General features: G+C 33.4%; 1 pseudogene across 1 annotated transcript in view; it reads left to right on the forward strand.

Moving 5' to 3' along the window:
- The window catches only part of LOC143230022 (neurocalcin homolog), a 52,034-nt pseudogene extending 46,904 nt beyond the window's left edge, over positions 1 to 5,130 (forward strand). Inside the window, exons 3-4 of the transcript XR_013016187.1 lie at positions 145 to 592; positions 1,796 to 5,130. The product of XR_013016187.1 is annotated as a neurocalcin homolog (transcript). The remainder of the gene's footprint in view (positions 1 to 144; positions 593 to 1,795) is intronic.
- Positions 5,131 to 17,320: the final 12,190 nt, after the last annotated feature.

A 17,320-nucleotide genomic window follows, 5' to 3' on the forward strand; every position in this document is an offset into this window, starting at 1 on the left:
GGCTGAAAATGCAGTGTACATGTGTTAGAATACCATGAAATGTTGAAATAGCTAATTGGTAATACATTTTTGTTTTTTTTTTGTTTTAGTTTGTAAAGTGATGTACAGTTTCTTATTTTAAGTCTTAAAAAAATCCATTCTTAGGAATTTGAAGGATTCAAGCTGAAAACAGTTGGAGTCTGGAAGTTAGTTATTTCCTGAAACTGTGAATAGAGATGGGGAAACAAAACAGTAAGTTGAGACCAGAAGTTCTAGAAGATCTCCGCAGAATACTGAATTTACTGATAGTGAAATCCAAGAATGGTACAGAGGATTTTTGAAAGACTGCCCTAGTGGAAATCTGTCTAATGAAGAATTCAAAAAAATTTATGGGAACTTTTTCCCGTATGGAGATGCGTCTAAATTTGCAGAGCACGTATTTCGCATATTCGATGCTAATGGTGATGGGACAATAGATTTTAGAGAATTCCTTTGTGCCCTTAGTGTGACGAGTCGAGGAAAGTTAGAGCAGAAACTCAAGTGGGCATTTAGCATGTATGATCTTGATGGAAATGGGTATATTTCCCGGCAGGAAATGTTGGAAATTGTATCGGTAAGAAATTACTTGTATTTAGTTTCATAGTGTGCTAAGGTTTTTTTGTTTTACATAAATATAGTAATAAGTAGTTACAGTTCACTTAGCTGAAAAATAAACATAATCATTCAGCATTTAACTTAAATATTAAGCAAAAAAAGTGTTAATAAATTTGATCTTGATAAAATACTTGTTCAAAAATTTGTTTATAGATATTTCATGTGACAGGAACCAGGGGAGCAGTTGCAAAAATACAAGTTTCATGTTTGAAAATTGCTCTCCATAATAAAAAGAAATTCTTATGCAACTGATTAAAGTCATTATAATTCCAGGATAAATGTTCAATGCACAGTAGTATTATCATAATTTTCATTACACACACTAAGAATTAGAAGTGTACATAAATTATATAGAACATCTGAATTGTACAATTGCAATCCAATTAAGTATTTAATTTCTAAAATTACCAAATTAATGCTTTCACCACAGAAACAAAGATATGAACTATATCGACTACTGCACATAAGTGAAAGATAAAAAATGAAAGTTTTTAAAAGTGCCAAAGTTTTGAGCTGTTTCAGCTCTCATTAGTAAGATCAGTGGTGAACAGAGATGTAGTCGAGACAAAGTGAGTGCGATTAAATCCGTCAGGATTAATATATTTTTTTATGCAGAAAATCTTATAGTATAAATGATGTTTTCGAACAAAATTACAACAAGAATAATTAGTTTACGTATTGAATTTTTGGTTGCATAAAATATATTCTTGGTGTCAACAGTATTTATCTCTGGTAGTAAGTGATGTTATCAAAAGCAGCTTTGTCTTGAGTAATCTTTTCTTTCTATTTATATTTGATTGAGAGAAATTTCTAAAATTGCAAAAAGAGTAAGAAATTGGAAATACTCTTTCTTTATATTTTTACGAGTTGCTTTCTTTAGTCTTTGTTTGTGTTTAATTAGCATATATTTGTATTATAACTACAACATAAATTTGATAGTAAAATTGATGATGTCTGATATTTCTTGTTTTGGTAAGTTTGTACAAACTTATTTCAAAGTAATTTACTCTCTTATTTTTAATAAAGATTATGACTCAGTTTAAATTATTAATGCATGCTTAGTAAAGCATGATATTGCAGATTAATTAAACCAAGATGTAAAATAGTTAACTAAGAGATTTATATTGCAAAAACCAGACCTTTTTTTTTCATTCATATTTAGGCTATTTACAAAATGGTTGGTTCAGTAATGAAGATGCCAGAGGATGAATCAACTCCTGAGAAACGGACAGACAAGATATTCCGTCAAATGGATAAAAACATGGATGGTAAATTGTCACTAGAAGAATTTATTGAAGGAGCTAAAAGCGACCCATCTATTGTAAGGTTGTTACAATGTGATCCTCATTCATCTCATTGATATTTTGATAAAAACACTTAACACTGAAAAAAAAAAACTTTTCAGAGTACCAACAGATGGTGATTTTTTTTTTAAATTAAGGTTCTGGACAAGTATTGATTATAATGATTTTATATTCATTTTTATCAGGCCACACCATCAAAGATCTCATGTTGAATGTGTTGGAAGAGCTCAAGAGTGATGTATGTACAGGTTTCCACTATAGTAGGTTTTCTTGCTCTTAAATATTGCAACTTGCAATTTTAATTGTTTTCTACTGATAACTCTAAGGTTGGTATGTACTGTCTTTTTGATATAATATTCTTAAAGTTATTCACATAGTAAGAAATTTGTTATGGTAATAATGTCTGTAATATTTATATAAGTATGTAACTGCATAATGAAAGGGCCTTGTCAGTAAGTTACTTTTACATAAGTTAAAATAACTTTATTTGGATGTTAAGAAAATTTAATGTTTGTTGTACTCAAAAAAAAAAAAAATGGATAAGGCACAAAATAACAGTTCATCATTGACATCAAATTATATGACAAATCCTGGTATCTCTAGATTTTTTTTCTCCAAATATGTGATTTTCAGTGAAGAAAGAATTTGTGAATGAGGTAGTGGACCAGTTTGTTTGGCATCCTGCAGAGGGAGAAACAAATAAAAAAAAAAAAAAAAAAAATAGATTTGGGCCTCTTATGTCATATACAAATAAATTTTGCCCTCTAGTCCACTGAATAATGTTTATGATTGAGTATTATATTATTAATGCTGAGTAAAGAACTGTATATCAGAACCTACAAAAGATACTAATATGACTCGATTAACATGTTTTACAATATATGACTAAACACTAATAATTTGTTTCTGGTTTTGTTGGACCTTAAGACCATTATAATAAACTAAAATTATTACCACTTCACACTTTTATCCTGTGTTCAAAGTTAAACTGTGTGTGATTAACATACTGTAGTGTCTCCAGAAGTGGAATCTGCAAGACAATCTCAAAGGGAATGTGACAAGTATAGAGATTTTCTCCCTAAAACTTTCCTGTCACTAGTATATTCAGCAAGAAGTTTATTGCAAAAAAATATGTCCAGACAAAATTGTTGATGCTCTTAAAATTCTTTTTTCCAAAGAAAAACTACAATAAAACCATAGTAGTAGTTATTCGTAATGTATGCCAAATCACTAGATGTGGTCCTCAACCGGGTATGTAAAGTTAAAAAAAAAAAATTAGGAAACTTTTAGCTTAATTATAGGGTCATGTACACCCATGTATTAAACATCTACACACACTGTAGAAAATTCAACCCCATAAATTTGTTGTCAATGCAAAACGTTTTAGTCCTTAAAAGAGAAACTTCTTTATTACAATAGGAGTGGTAGTCTCATCACATCTAATGCTTACTAAAAATTTAATAATTTTTTGTTGTTGTTGGGATTTAAAATGTAACTATTATTCTTACCATAATATATATCAGAGGGGGGTGTATTTACCATTAAATGTGGTAACTTCATTTTATTCATTGTTTATAAGGTGGATTCCACTGTCAGCCCATATTGTACTCCTCTGGAGTTAACAGCAATCAGCTTTAATACATCTGTTTAACTTCTCGCATAAAATATAGTTATTTGTCATTGTTCATAAATTACTTGGCAGTCATTTAGCTCTCTACAGTCAGCAGGTGCCAACATTCCTGACTGCAAGGAGTATATCTCATAAACACAGACATTGTTATGTCTACATGAATTATCTAGCATTGAGTAGTATAGTAGAACATTTCAGCTTTATCTACTTACCAACTCTGGTTGAAATTCAATGAACACTATTTCAGTAATGTAATACTGAAGTGTGAAAATACATCCTTATGACATGAGTATTATCATTCGGGAAGACAAGTAAAACTAGTGGTTTTATACACTGTTATCATTAGGTACAATCACACTTCAAGATTATAATCTGTATCGACATGCAAGCATGGCTGTGTGGTTAGCATGATGTTTATACCCTGCTGTCACCAAGATAAACTACATTTTCATTTTGGGGGCCATCACTGTAATAAGTGTGGCAGTTAAATCTTGCTCATTTTTGGTTAAAATAGAACTACTAGTTAGGGAGGGATGACTACTTTGTTACCCTATGACAACAAGCTCTGTGTTGCTCTCTGTTCAAACCTTACTACCTCTTCCACAAGAGATGAATATTTCAAATGGGTGAGTGGCTTTAACCAATGAAAGCATCATCTGGTGTGTTTTTTTCTTTAGTTTTATTTGTAAGGAAGAAATTGTTGATTGTGATATTACTGAGGTCATTTCATATGATCCAAGTAAAATGATTTTTCCAGCTATTTACGGATGATCTGAAAATTTTTCAAACTTTCTCCTGACATGGAAGGAAATCTCTGTTCACTTTTTTATATACATCTTATGCACCAGTGTTTGCAATTTTTATCAAGTTTCAAGTCAAGCAACACAACAAAAGAATCTAATGCAAATCATGTGTGAGGAGGAGATTTATTGAAAATTAACCACCAACTAAATTTTTCTTCTAGAGCTTTTGATTGCTTTATCTGATCAGACTGACAGTAGACCACTTTAGTAAGGCTGTAATTTGGATGTGGAAATTGTTGCTTAAAATGCAAGAAGGGCAGACATTTTTCATGACAATGAAACAAACTTAGTGCTTTAATCTGAGCCTTTATTAATTAAGAATATATTTTGACTGTGGTGAATGTTACAGAAAGATACTGTCAATTGATTAACTGTGTCCCAGGCTTGGCCTGGCAGTAGACACTAGTGGCAAGTCACCTTGATTATTAATCAGAAACGTTATTTTGTGCCATGAAAGACCATTGTGAGAGGGAAGTCTTAAAAGTGATTTTTATGAGAAGGTACAAAATATGCAATATTCTCTGTGAAACACATTTTCTATCAACATTTTGGAAATGTGTTGATTTTTATGCGTCATACAATCTAAGTATTAAAGTTAGATTATAAAAACATTTCACAAATATTTTTACAACTTAGTAATTTTGACTATCAAGTTATTTAATTTTTAAAATAAATTACAATATTTTGTGTCTTTGGAACCATGAATGGTGTATCTTAAAATAATTATTGAGTATATATATAATAAACTAGTTCAAACTTCTTTCTCCTTGTTATACTTTTATCTGTAGGTTCTTAATACAAATATAACTTTTCAAACCTAGCCTCGAGTCGAATGATCGTAATTTTATCAATTTTTAATAGGGAGAAAAATAGAATCTTTCAAACAGTATTTATGCTGAATAGTGTGGAACAATTATATATGCAAAAACGGCTCGTTTGGGTTGAGAATATATTTTGCGTAGAAGACAAAGACGTTTTGACCTTTTTCGGTCATTGTCAGGTTCACAAAGAAAGAAAGAGGTAACTGACCGGAAGCTGACCACATGTTTGGAAGGGGTTGTGCAACTGAGTGTCGGAATGTAGAGGGCAGTGTTAGATGGTTGAACATATAATTTTATATTATTTATTATTTAATATAGGTATAAAGGCATTTCTTTGTAGTGGTTTATTTTGGGTTTAAGTTGTTGTATAAGTACGGCTTCTTTAATTTTGCATTTGTTTATGTTTGTTTCTTTATTTAGTATTTGAGTGTTTGCTATGGTTATGTTGTGTTTATTTGACTTGCAGTGTTTGAAAACATGTGAAGGTGACTTTATGTTCTTTGAATCTGGTTTCCACTTTTCTACTTGTTTCTCCAATATAGAAGTCGTGGCAGTTATCACATTGTATTTTATAAATAATGTTGGTGTGGTGTTTGTCAGTGTAGCTTTTACATAGTATAGACCTCAGTTTTGTGCCTGGTTTTTGAATAAATTTGGTGTTAACTGGAATGTCATATTTTGTTACTAGTTTTTGCCAAATGTTGGTTATTTGTCTGCTGATGTCGGGAATATATGGTATGAGGCAGTATATGGTTTCGTGAGTTTTTGATTCGTGAGATATATTTTCTTTTGTTGGTTGATTTTGCTTTCTGTCTAGGTGTGTGTACAAAATTAAAAAAGCCTTACTTATACAACAACTTAAACCCAAAATAAACAAATATAAAGGAACGCTTTTATACCTATATTAAATATAATAAATAATATAAAATTATATATTTAACCATCTAACACCACCCTCTACATTGTGACACTCAGTTACACAGCCCCTCCCAAACATGTGGTCAGCTTCTGGTCAGTTACCTCTTTCTTTCTTTGTGAACCTGACGATGACCGAAGAAGGTCGAAACGTTGTTTGCTCTTCTATGTAAAATATTTTCTCAACCCAAACGAGCCGTTTTTGCATATATATTTCTCTACAAGTGGTTTTCTCAACATTGCTAGTGTGGAACAATTGATCAATAATCATTGCTACAAATTCTTCAAATATCTAGTAATGTAAAGTCTTCATACCAATGTCACTTCTTGTTCTTGTATTATTACTTTAAGTCAGAGATCTTGTGATAAGTTTGGGAATTCTATTCATGTTGGCACTATTTCAAACCAGACACTCAAAGAAATCAAAACAAATGTTTGAGTTATTTTTGAAGACTAAAGTGACTTACTGAAAGAAAGGTTAACTAATATAAAACTTTGAATCTCTTTCAAACTTTACAGTTGCAAACTAAAAGTTAAAATTGCTTTTAAAGGCCGTATCATGGTTTCAGCTCTCTTTATGACCATCATTTGGTGGAAATTAAAACACTTGTATTCTTTTGTCAGAAATCCTTGCTATGCAGTATTAATTATTTGTATAACTGTACAAGTTTCATAATTAACTAAATTTATTCATTTTCAAAACTTTTGTATTTTCATTCTCATCTTAAAAACACTTGTCTGAAAATTTAATTATAACATAGTGATAATTTGATAAAATAAACTTAGTTTCATTATGTTTGTTATTAATTAATGAAATTAAAAATTATTGAAAATATTTCAAAAAGTTGATATACCATAGTTAACTTGGCATAATGTGAAATAAAGTTACTCTTATTTCAGTTTGTAGTCATAATAAAAGTTAGTTAGTGTCCTGCATTGTATATTAAGTACATAAGTTAGCCTAGTGGTAATTACTGTAATATATTTTAGGTGTTTTAACACATAAGATGTGAAATAGAAGCATTTCATAGTTATCTATTTTGAAATTTCAGATTAATTATTAAAGAATTATTGAAAGTTTGTGATAATAAAGTGAGTAACTTTATCTTAGTAACTGAAGCATGTTGCTAACAGCACATATGACAGGTTAGAGATTATTGGTCTTTAAAAACATGACTGTTGATAGCATACTTAGGTAGTGATCTTTTACATCTAGCTGGTCACTAATGACCTGACCTTTTAGTTCAAGAAAGTATCCATTAGTTCTTCAGAAGACTGTATATCTTTCATATAGTGTGGAATTTGAGAAAAAAAGATTTGTAATAAATTAGAAAATTTAAACATTCAACCTCAGGCACTTGAGTGATGAAATATTTTCAAGTTAAACATGTTATATCATTTGAATTACATTCAGTTCCATGTCTTTCTACAAATATTTAAGAAACAAAAATAAAACATACTTATATCCTGGTAGTGGTGTGTTTATATATAATTTGTTTTCTCAGCTCTTCTGAAAAGTTTCTTAAAATTTTCTGTGTTTTCAATTAATTTATAGTGTTGCTGGTATGATAAAAATGTTACTTGAATTATCTTTGCATTTGAATTTAATTAAAAATACATGACAGTAGCTTTATAATGATTCTGAGTTTGTTCCATTCTTATGTTTCTAACAGGTTATTAAAAAAAAAAGCCTAATATACCATACAATAAAATTTTGTTTCAGCCCCATGTCTGAGGGATAATGCTGCTTAACCCATTTTCCAAAAATGTTTTGGGACAAAACTACTTTTCTCCATTGACTAAAGCGTTATGAATTTTATATTTTCCCATTTGTTGTCCAATCAAAGTTGAAAATACGATTTTTTGTGAAGGGCATTATTTACTAGCTTAGAAAACAAATTTCAAAAATTATTTGTATTACTGATCTTTAACACATGCCAACATCTTTGAGCTTTCTTCCAACTAAATGTTTTGTTTGTTAGAAATATACTAACTACAAATAATACAGAGAAGCATTTTTGGTTAAGTGTTTGCTTCAGTGTACTTAATGTATGTACATCTAGTTATGAAGTACATTTATATAATATTTTTAATCTCTGTTATTCTTAACATATGTACGTGTTTGGCAAGAGACTCATTTGTAACAACTTTGGTTCTTTGCATTGAAGAATTACTTTTTGCAAAGGAGAAAATGGAACCATTTCAACCGACATAAGGAACCTCAATTACGTTTCTGTAACAGTCAGCTGTGCTTAAGTTACTTTAGTACTATTAAAACCAAGGAATTTCAGAAGTTTTCATTCCTAAACTTATCACACTATGTAAATAAACATTTGTATATCAAGGTTGTTTTTTTCTAATATACTTGGATTAGATGTTTGTTTGTTTTGTGGGCATTTTTGATTGAATCAGTGTTATTTGTGAACGTTAGTTAAATCCTTATCTTGAATGTCTTTCATGAATTTATGATGTTTTAGGTCTTGTTCAGATTTCTTAGCTTTTACTGTTTGTGTGTATTAAATTATGATGTTTCAAGTAGACATTGTAGATGTAACTCATGTTTAAGTTGTTACCTCTCCTTCAATAAAACGGCATGTAAATAGATCTTAAAGTTCTAAATTTTTCATGTTCTAAAGTCTTTTGTGGTATAATATGCTGTGGTATTGTTGAATGTATTGTGAACTTACTTAATTGCTTGGCATTCATAATAAATATACCCTTATAAAAAAACTAAATGGTTATTTGTCATGTGGTCTATGTGAATAAAAACTGGGCTTTACACACTATAAAGACTGTGTTAGAAACTTTTAAGTTTTGTGATATGATGCTTAAATCCTGAAAGTCAGAAAAGGGTATATTGAATAACTACTTACACTACATTCAATTTTATCTGCCTTATATTAAAAGCAATTTACTGAGCCCTTCGCACCAAATATGCTCGTTTTTTCAACTATGAGAGCATTATTATGCGACCCCGCCAAGCCTACTACCCATTGGTGGCAGGTTGTGATGACCAGGCGTCTTCTTTCTAGTCTTTCACTGCTACGTTAAGGACAGACGGACTACTGTCATAGACAGCCATCACGTGGTTCTGCGTAAAATTTATCACAAACTTCTTGACTTAATACCAAGAATTCAGAGAAAAAAACGATATGATAAGTGTTTGTAAGACATAATTTGTTTTTGTGGCGCGACCCGATGAAATCAAAATGAGGCTCTGACCTGTTTGCGAATGAACAAACTCCACTTGTCATATTGCTATTCGTTTGCTGTTAATACACCACCAATACAACAACTTATTCCTAAGAATCTGATCCAGTAACTGATTCGCTCTTGAACAATGAGGAATAAATGTCAGGTAGTCAGTACTTTGTTTTTTTTTCTTTCACTTGAAATAAACTACGTTGGTGTTTCAAATAGAATCTCCCTTTGTAGCGTCTGATTTTTAATCGTAACTGTTCAGATAGCAGCTAAGAAATGCATATAAATTTTGCTCCCATTGTCAAGAATGGATCTGAGTACCTAAGACTGGTATTATCAACTTCCGTTTGTTTTTTCTTTTACAGTGTGCATGACTGGTCTCTGTTACAACTATCTTAATCTATTTTTGCTTTGTGTTTTTTATTTTTTCCATTTTGACCTGGATGTTCTCTCATTGACCAAACTTTTACAGAGTGATCTTTGATTCATGTAACTCGAGGCTCTGTGCTTTCAGCCATCTGTCTCTTCCTTCGGAGTCTTTGTTGGAAAGGATAACTGGTGATGAATGTTCATATACATAAAATGTACCCTAATCATAATAGGCAGTGAAGTGATTAAAACTTTTAACATAATATTCAACTGACACTGGACTATGACCAACTCTTAAGAATGGTTTGCATGAACATACAGTCGAGTCCCGATCTGGTATATGTTCATCACATAAACTTGACCTAAATTTCAGTAACTTGGAGTCTTCGTTAGTGTACTGTACAACATATCAGTGACATAAAAGTGAACCTGTAATATCCACTGATAATAATGGACAGCTCTAGGAGGAAAGAAGCGTGAAATATTAATAGAATGCATCTTTCAAAACCAGCAGCTTAACATCTTTGCTACTGAAAGACAGATTAGCAAATCCTAACAAGTAACTAAACGTTATTTTAATAGCAAGTTAATTTTTATCTCTAAACAACATCAGCTTATAAAACAGTTGATAAAGAACCAGTTACTTATCTTCTAGTGTACAGAATAATTGTAAAAAACACTTGGACTGACTGACTTGCCAAACAAAAACTAGTTCAAAATGGCTACCAGATCGTATCGTAGTATGTTGAAATAGGTAACCCAAAAAAACCTCAGAAGTGAATTATTAAAGAAGAAATTTGTGTTCATACATATTACATAACTACCTATAATTGCAATTGTATGTTAAAACAGTAATGTTTTCTGTAAAGTTTATGAAAGCGTCTAGAGAAAAACGTTTTGAATCCTCTCACACACTCATAAATACATCAACTACCACCAAACTAGAACCTCTTTAGTGATAAGTATGAAGGCTTATAGTGCTAAAAACTAAGTTTCCATGGAAGAAGAGGTCAACCGTTATACCTAATCTTCCCAGATATAAATACCGATTCGAATCAGATTGGGATAACGGATTTTCATATTTCGAGTGATCATAGTACAGATAATCTATTGTGTAACTTTGTGCTTCATTACAAAAAATAACATTCCATGTGCAACGCATTAAATATTGCTTTATATTTTGTTTACAAAAATTCCACTAAGAATAAAGAATTTAACGTACAAAACAGAAACGTCAAGAGTGGGCTTCACTTGACTGTTACCTGCACATAGAAGCCAGGTTCTAGAGAAGCAGTGACGTGTTTAGGTAGGGGCTAGAGGAGGCCCATTCCCATGGTCTAAATAGGGGCTCATTGATAACTTTATGTAAAATTACATGGGGTGTGGAACTCACAAAAATTAACCTTGTTAGCCTGTTGTATAGGTGTATGTGCAATAACAAACTACAAGCGCCTTCATTCGTGGTCAAGATAATTAGGTGTTTTGTTTAACTGGCTAGTTTGTATTTATAGTATTAAAAGCTGCAACTCCCTAATGTGGATGCCTATGTGTTGTGAGGGGGCTTCCCAGAATAATTTGTCTTTTCAGTTTACTTCCTCTGTAATCTGAATGTCAACCTACGTGTTTGGTTTACGTGGCGACTCGTGAAGGGTAGGTAGAGGATTCTGGTGGTTGTGGGGTCCAACACACCACTTTGGCTTTGATTTACTCGAGTAGCTCTCCCAGAGTCAATTGGCTAGATCTGTTAGGCTGAGGTCAACAAAGTAGCAGTGTTGGACATTCTAAACAGTTATGGATATTGTGCCTGGTGTAGTATTTACGAAACTGGCGTTGGTGCAGCGTCCTTGTTTAGCATTGTAATGTATCCCCCTCATAGGACTCTATAGTGGGTGCTAAATCTTATTTTATTTTGGATCCTTCAAAAAATACAAAATGGCTAATCGGTAAACCATCACGTCTTGATGACTGAATATTAGTCTCCACCTCGTTCTATTATACCACATTCTGTGTCAGACATACGTTAGAGCAAATGTCTCTCTTTTTAATTCAGAAGGGATTGAAGAGACTTACTGGTTTTCCAGAGCCAATCAAGAAGCTATGTTCTGGGGACATTTTGATGAAAAGGCCTACTCCGAAACAGTGAACTCCTCACGAGTTTGAAAATCATTGAGGATATATCCAATGAGTATACTCCCCATGCTACTTTGAATTCCTTACGAGGAATTACTGTTTAAAGGGAGACTTGAGGTGCATCCTCTAGTAGGAGATTCACGCTGGTTTCTCTAACCAATAAGTTTCTGCAGTGTGATATATCGTCACTCGTAAAGAAGAAATTATGCTGCCTATCCGTTTCCTTATTTTGACATTTACATTGCCACTGTCAAGATAGGTTTTCTGAATTGCAAGGTAAGGCCATATATACCTAGTTGTTTCCAGTATCCACAGTTCTGTCATCCAACGACATCTTGTTGTGGTTCTATGACATGTAATAGTTGTGGTGCCAAAGACCACTACTTCTATGAGTAACTGGACCCTCCCTCAATGCGTCAATTGTAATGATTTCCCCTCTACAGTTGTTTTTGCTCTAAGTTGGTGGAGAAGAAAGAGGTACAGCATTTTAAACACTTAATAACATTTATTTCCTGGAGGCTCAAAAGTTGTTGTCCCTCACTTCATCTTAGACTTGTGCTGCTGCACAACATTCCACTACTATAGTTGGTGTGCAGACAGTGCTTACTGTACCTCTGTCAGAGTTTTTACATCATGTGAAGAGCCTTTAACCTCAATGAAGAATCGAGTTGACAAATCAACGTCTAGACCTATTTCTGTTCCTGTCATTCCTTCCATTGACTGCTCGTGTCCACTTCCTTCGACCCTGGCTTCTGATGTTTCTTTGTGTCCACCTTACTCGGCCCTGAGAAGCAGAACGATTATTTGTTCACGCCCTCAATAGCTGAAATTTATGTCTACCGCAAGAAACCTTCCCACTTGACCCAGGACAGGATCTATGAAAATCAACAGACCTCCTAATAAAGAAAAAGTGTGGTCGTAAATCTAAGGGTTCTCCACCAAATTCTCTTCCACCTAAGTAAAAATAGCCACTTTGATACAGTGGAACTTCTGAAATTTCCTTTCTAATCTGGATGATTTATTCATACCATCCTGTGTGTCATTCATTACAGAAAATATTCCTAAAAACTGCAAATACACTCACCTTTCGACAGTTTTCTGTATACTGGAATGACAGGTTGTATGATGGGCATAGAGGAGTAGTGCTGCTGGTTGACCAGCACGTGTTCATTTTGTCTATTTCACTTGATACACTCTTTAAGGCGGTAGTCATCCATTTTCATTAGATCTTACCATCACTGTTTATTCTCTAAACCTCTCCTGGACCTTTATGCTCTCGTTGAACAGTTGCTATCTTTTTTTTTTTTTAATCCTGAGAGACTAATGGATACAATTCTCTCTGAGGTGGTGCTGATATTGATGGAAGGGGCATCCCTTAGAACGTTTGCTCTGTGTGTTTGTGTGTTTTCTTATAGCAAAGCACATCTGGCTATTTGCTGAGCCCACCGAGGGGAATCGAAACCCTGATTTTAGCGTTGTAAATCCGTAGACATACCACTGTAGTAACGGGGGTCGTTTGCTCTGAGATAACAAGCTATCTCACTTCAGGACTGGTTCTTATATTTATTTCTATGCAACTAGTCAGTCTTATACTGGCACTGATTTATCTCCTCCTCTTGACTTTTTTGAAGGGTTGACAGTGACCCATGGGTCGATGATCATTTTCCTATAATTTTGATGGAAATTGACCCTCTATCACCACTCTCTCAGAACTTAATCCTGCTGTCTTCTGTTTGCCATCAACATACAACTGTGTGTTAATACTGACTGAATTTATTTTCCAGACAGCTGCTCGGTCTATTCCTAAAATCTCGACACGTTTTCCACGCTATCCTCGTCCATGGTAAAGTCCTGGCTGCCAGGAAACACAGAAGGCTCAAAACAGGCTTGGGCAGATATCCCATTCTTTCAAACTCTGTTACTTTCCCTCAGGTCTGTGCTTTTGCTTAGCAGATTAGACATCAAAGCCAAAAGAAATCTCGTATTAAGTTTACAACTACCACCTCTCTTCTACTACCATTTCATAAGACGAGATTCAGAAGGACAATCAGAAGTATTCATCCCATTTCCTTTCCATCTTGCTCTCTAATGACCAGGAAATCGCTGGTGTACAGAGTGTTGCTAATACTTTTACAAGAAAATATTTTTCTCGTGCATCCAGCACTTCCATTTCTTCCCCAGCTTTCTTGGCCATTAAGTTTCTGGCAGAGAAGTTACCATTTATCTTTTGGACCGGTCGTCTCAACAACATCAATCACCTCTTTACACCGATGGAACTCAAACTCGCTATTCATTGGTGTGGCAGTGCATCAGTCAAACATAATGATGCTCATCTGCTGAGTTGCTGCACCATCTTTCTCTTGCTATTTATCGTCCAACTGTTTTGATTAACTCTCTTCTGTAGGGTGTTAAAGAGAGTGGTTAATGCTTGTCCTGTTTGGTTCCTCGAATCAAACAACCTCTCGTCCACCTAGTGTGGGTACTATTAACAGCACTCCACTATAGATCACCTGATTCAACTTGAAACTTTAAAGAGGGAAGCCTTTGTTAAAGAACATTTTGTTTCTGTATTCTTTGACATTGAGAAGGCTTAAGACACTACGTGGAGGTACAAGATTTTCATTTGGAACTTTTTACTGGACAGGCGATTCAAAGACAATGTAGGTTTGACTCTTTCCCATTCTTTTCTATAGGAACATGGAGTCCCATCGGGCTCTTCTTGAGTGCCACACTTTTCAGTATCAAGATTATTGCTATCACAACACAACTTCCTCCTACCGTTATAAGCAGGATCCTTGTCAACTACTTCCACATCTCATGTCGGTCTTCGAACATGAGGTTTCTTGAGCACTGGCTTCAGACTGCCCTCAATCATTTGTTAAAGTGAATCACAGCAAACAGTTTTATCTTTTTTTCCAAAATCGTTTATTCATAAACAACTAAGAAAGACCATATATGGCAGAATAAATGCAATGATAAAAGAGTGAAGAAATTAAAATTCATTTATAGAAACTGGGTATGATAATACATATGATTAATCGTTTTATTTATCTTCGCATTACAGGATGTTTTATTTTTCCCTCCACTGCTTGAAGTCCCAAATAATATTCATTTGTACCAGTAGCTCGTAGATGTTACCCCAACATGTAAACATAGCAACAAAAATGTATGTGTACTTTTAGTGCAAAGCCACAATGAGCTATCTGTTGTGTCTACTATGGGAAATCGAACCTCAGATTTTAGTATTTTAAGTCTATCTGGAAAAGCGTATATAATGTAAATATTAGCCATTTACATAGTAGTTTTAGTTATTTATATTAGTGTGATAAGTGTAATATTTGTAGAATATAAACCTGCTATTTATCACTAATGCTGTGCCAGTGCATGAGATAATAGAGGAATATGCTACCACATCTAGGAAAAACAAACAAGTTCTGCTTGTCCTCCCGTGTCTTCTCACAGTCAGTGAAGATAATCCTGAACCTGGCTGATCCCTGCTTCTTCCTCATTGTCCCCCGCTGGGACAGTGGTAAGTATACGGATTCACAATGCTAAAATCAGGAGTTCGATTCCCCTCGGTGGATATAACAGATAACCCAATATGGCTTTGCCATGAAAAAAAAACACATCTCCTCGTTTGGCAACCACAAAGCCTATACATACAGAGAGGTCATTACGTGAAGTTCTGGTGTTTATTTTTTACATTTCCATACTACGCTGATTTAATAAGGCAAAAAGAATTGTGGTTTCTTTTGATCAAGTATGGAGTGGGGTTTTTTCCACCCTACCTAAACAGTGAAACAGTTAAGTTTCATGCATATGGCATTATACATATACGGTTATGTGTGTGTATAGTATTTCACGTTTACAGGCTTAAAGTGCTTATTAATGTTGTGCCACATACATAAATAAGTGACACAAAAAATACAACAAATGAAGTAAAGAGAACAAAATGAGTGACACTGTGATTTGTGGCTTGTGAAGTATTATTCAAAGATGTGTTGAAATCGGTACTTGATGAAATAATGTTTCACGTTTTGATTCAAATATTTGTAAAGTAGTGGAGTTTTCACTGCATAGAATAAAAAAACAATGTGCTTAGTGATGTCAGTGGAGAACATTTTTGGTTGAACCAAATTTCATTATTCCTGAATGAGCGAAATTTTGTGTAAAAATAAAATCCATTGAAGATAATTTGTATTTCCTGTCAAAAATAAACTTTGTGTGCACAATATTTTATTTATTTAGAGTATATATATATATTCACTCACATAGATTGAAATATTACATAAATGTTATTTGTTTAAATGAATACTTATTAAAATTTCTATTTTTATGCTAAATGTAGCTGGAACGAACGTTAGAGTGGACTGAATGGCCTGAGGCATGATGTAACACTCAGACAACATTGCTTTATACTTTGCTTCTATTAAAACAGTCATAGGAAGATGATATATTGGAATTTCATGGTCAGAAGCTGAAGGGCAGTGGTTCTGTATTATCTCTATTCATGCTGGTCAAGTTGAATCCATTTTCACTGTTAAAAAAACGAAAAAGAAACACCCACGATTTACTACACATGAAATTTCAATATTAATTACATTTATGATTGCAAGTTCAAAATCCATTTGTATAGCATGAGATGCAATGCAGGTATTAACTTCTTTATCTCTATGAAGTCTAATATATGTTCCTTTCTAATTGGCAACAACGCATAAATTATAGAGGGCAATGCTTCCTTGCAGCATGTGAATGGTATATAACTGTTCGAAAATACTTGGAATGTTCTAAATGTTTCATAAACATGCAATGATTAGAACTTGCTAGTAAATATGGGTTTCTTCTTGTACCAAAGTCAAACATTAAATTTTTCTCAGTTCTTGTTTTAGTGTACTATTCTAAACAAAAAAAAAAAACGCGATATATCTTCGATAATTTGGAGTAATTAATCCTAAATGTTGTTTTCACATGTAAATTCCGAATAGTTCTTTCTTATGTTATCTACAACTGGAAACTCAGCTGCCACTGCGTAAAGAACGTCCATGAGACAGTATAATGTGGTGCATCATGGGCAATCTTTGAAGCATTTTATACGCTGTGCATTATATTCTTAGCTTGAATACCACTAAACTTTGTACTGCACTTGGAAATGTGAGAATAAGATTCAAAGGTCGTATGATAACACAGGATGATAACGTTAGTCAAGCACAACCATTTTGGCAGTTGACAGCACTTTCAAATACATTTCTCTGGATGCTTCAAATCAACCGATACTCTTTAGCATTGATAGCAAAGACTAACACATCCAAACAATCTTAATTTCTCTTTGTAGTAAAACTGCTCTTTGGTCAGGTGTTTTTTGGTTTTTATCTTTTGCTTCTGAGCGATCCATCAGTGTCATTTTGTGACCTGTACATCAAAGAACAGTGCTAGTATATCACTTACTCTGTTGTCATATAAGATTAAGGTTTTCGACATTACAGAATGCTTTACCTTAATCGGCATTGCGACCTT

This window comes from Tachypleus tridentatus, chromosome 10 (assembly GCF_004210375.1).
Source record: "Tachypleus tridentatus isolate NWPU-2018 chromosome 10, ASM421037v1, whole genome shotgun sequence".
NCBI classification, from domain to species: Eukaryota; Metazoa; Arthropoda; class Merostomata; order Xiphosura; family Limulidae; genus Tachypleus; species Tachypleus tridentatus.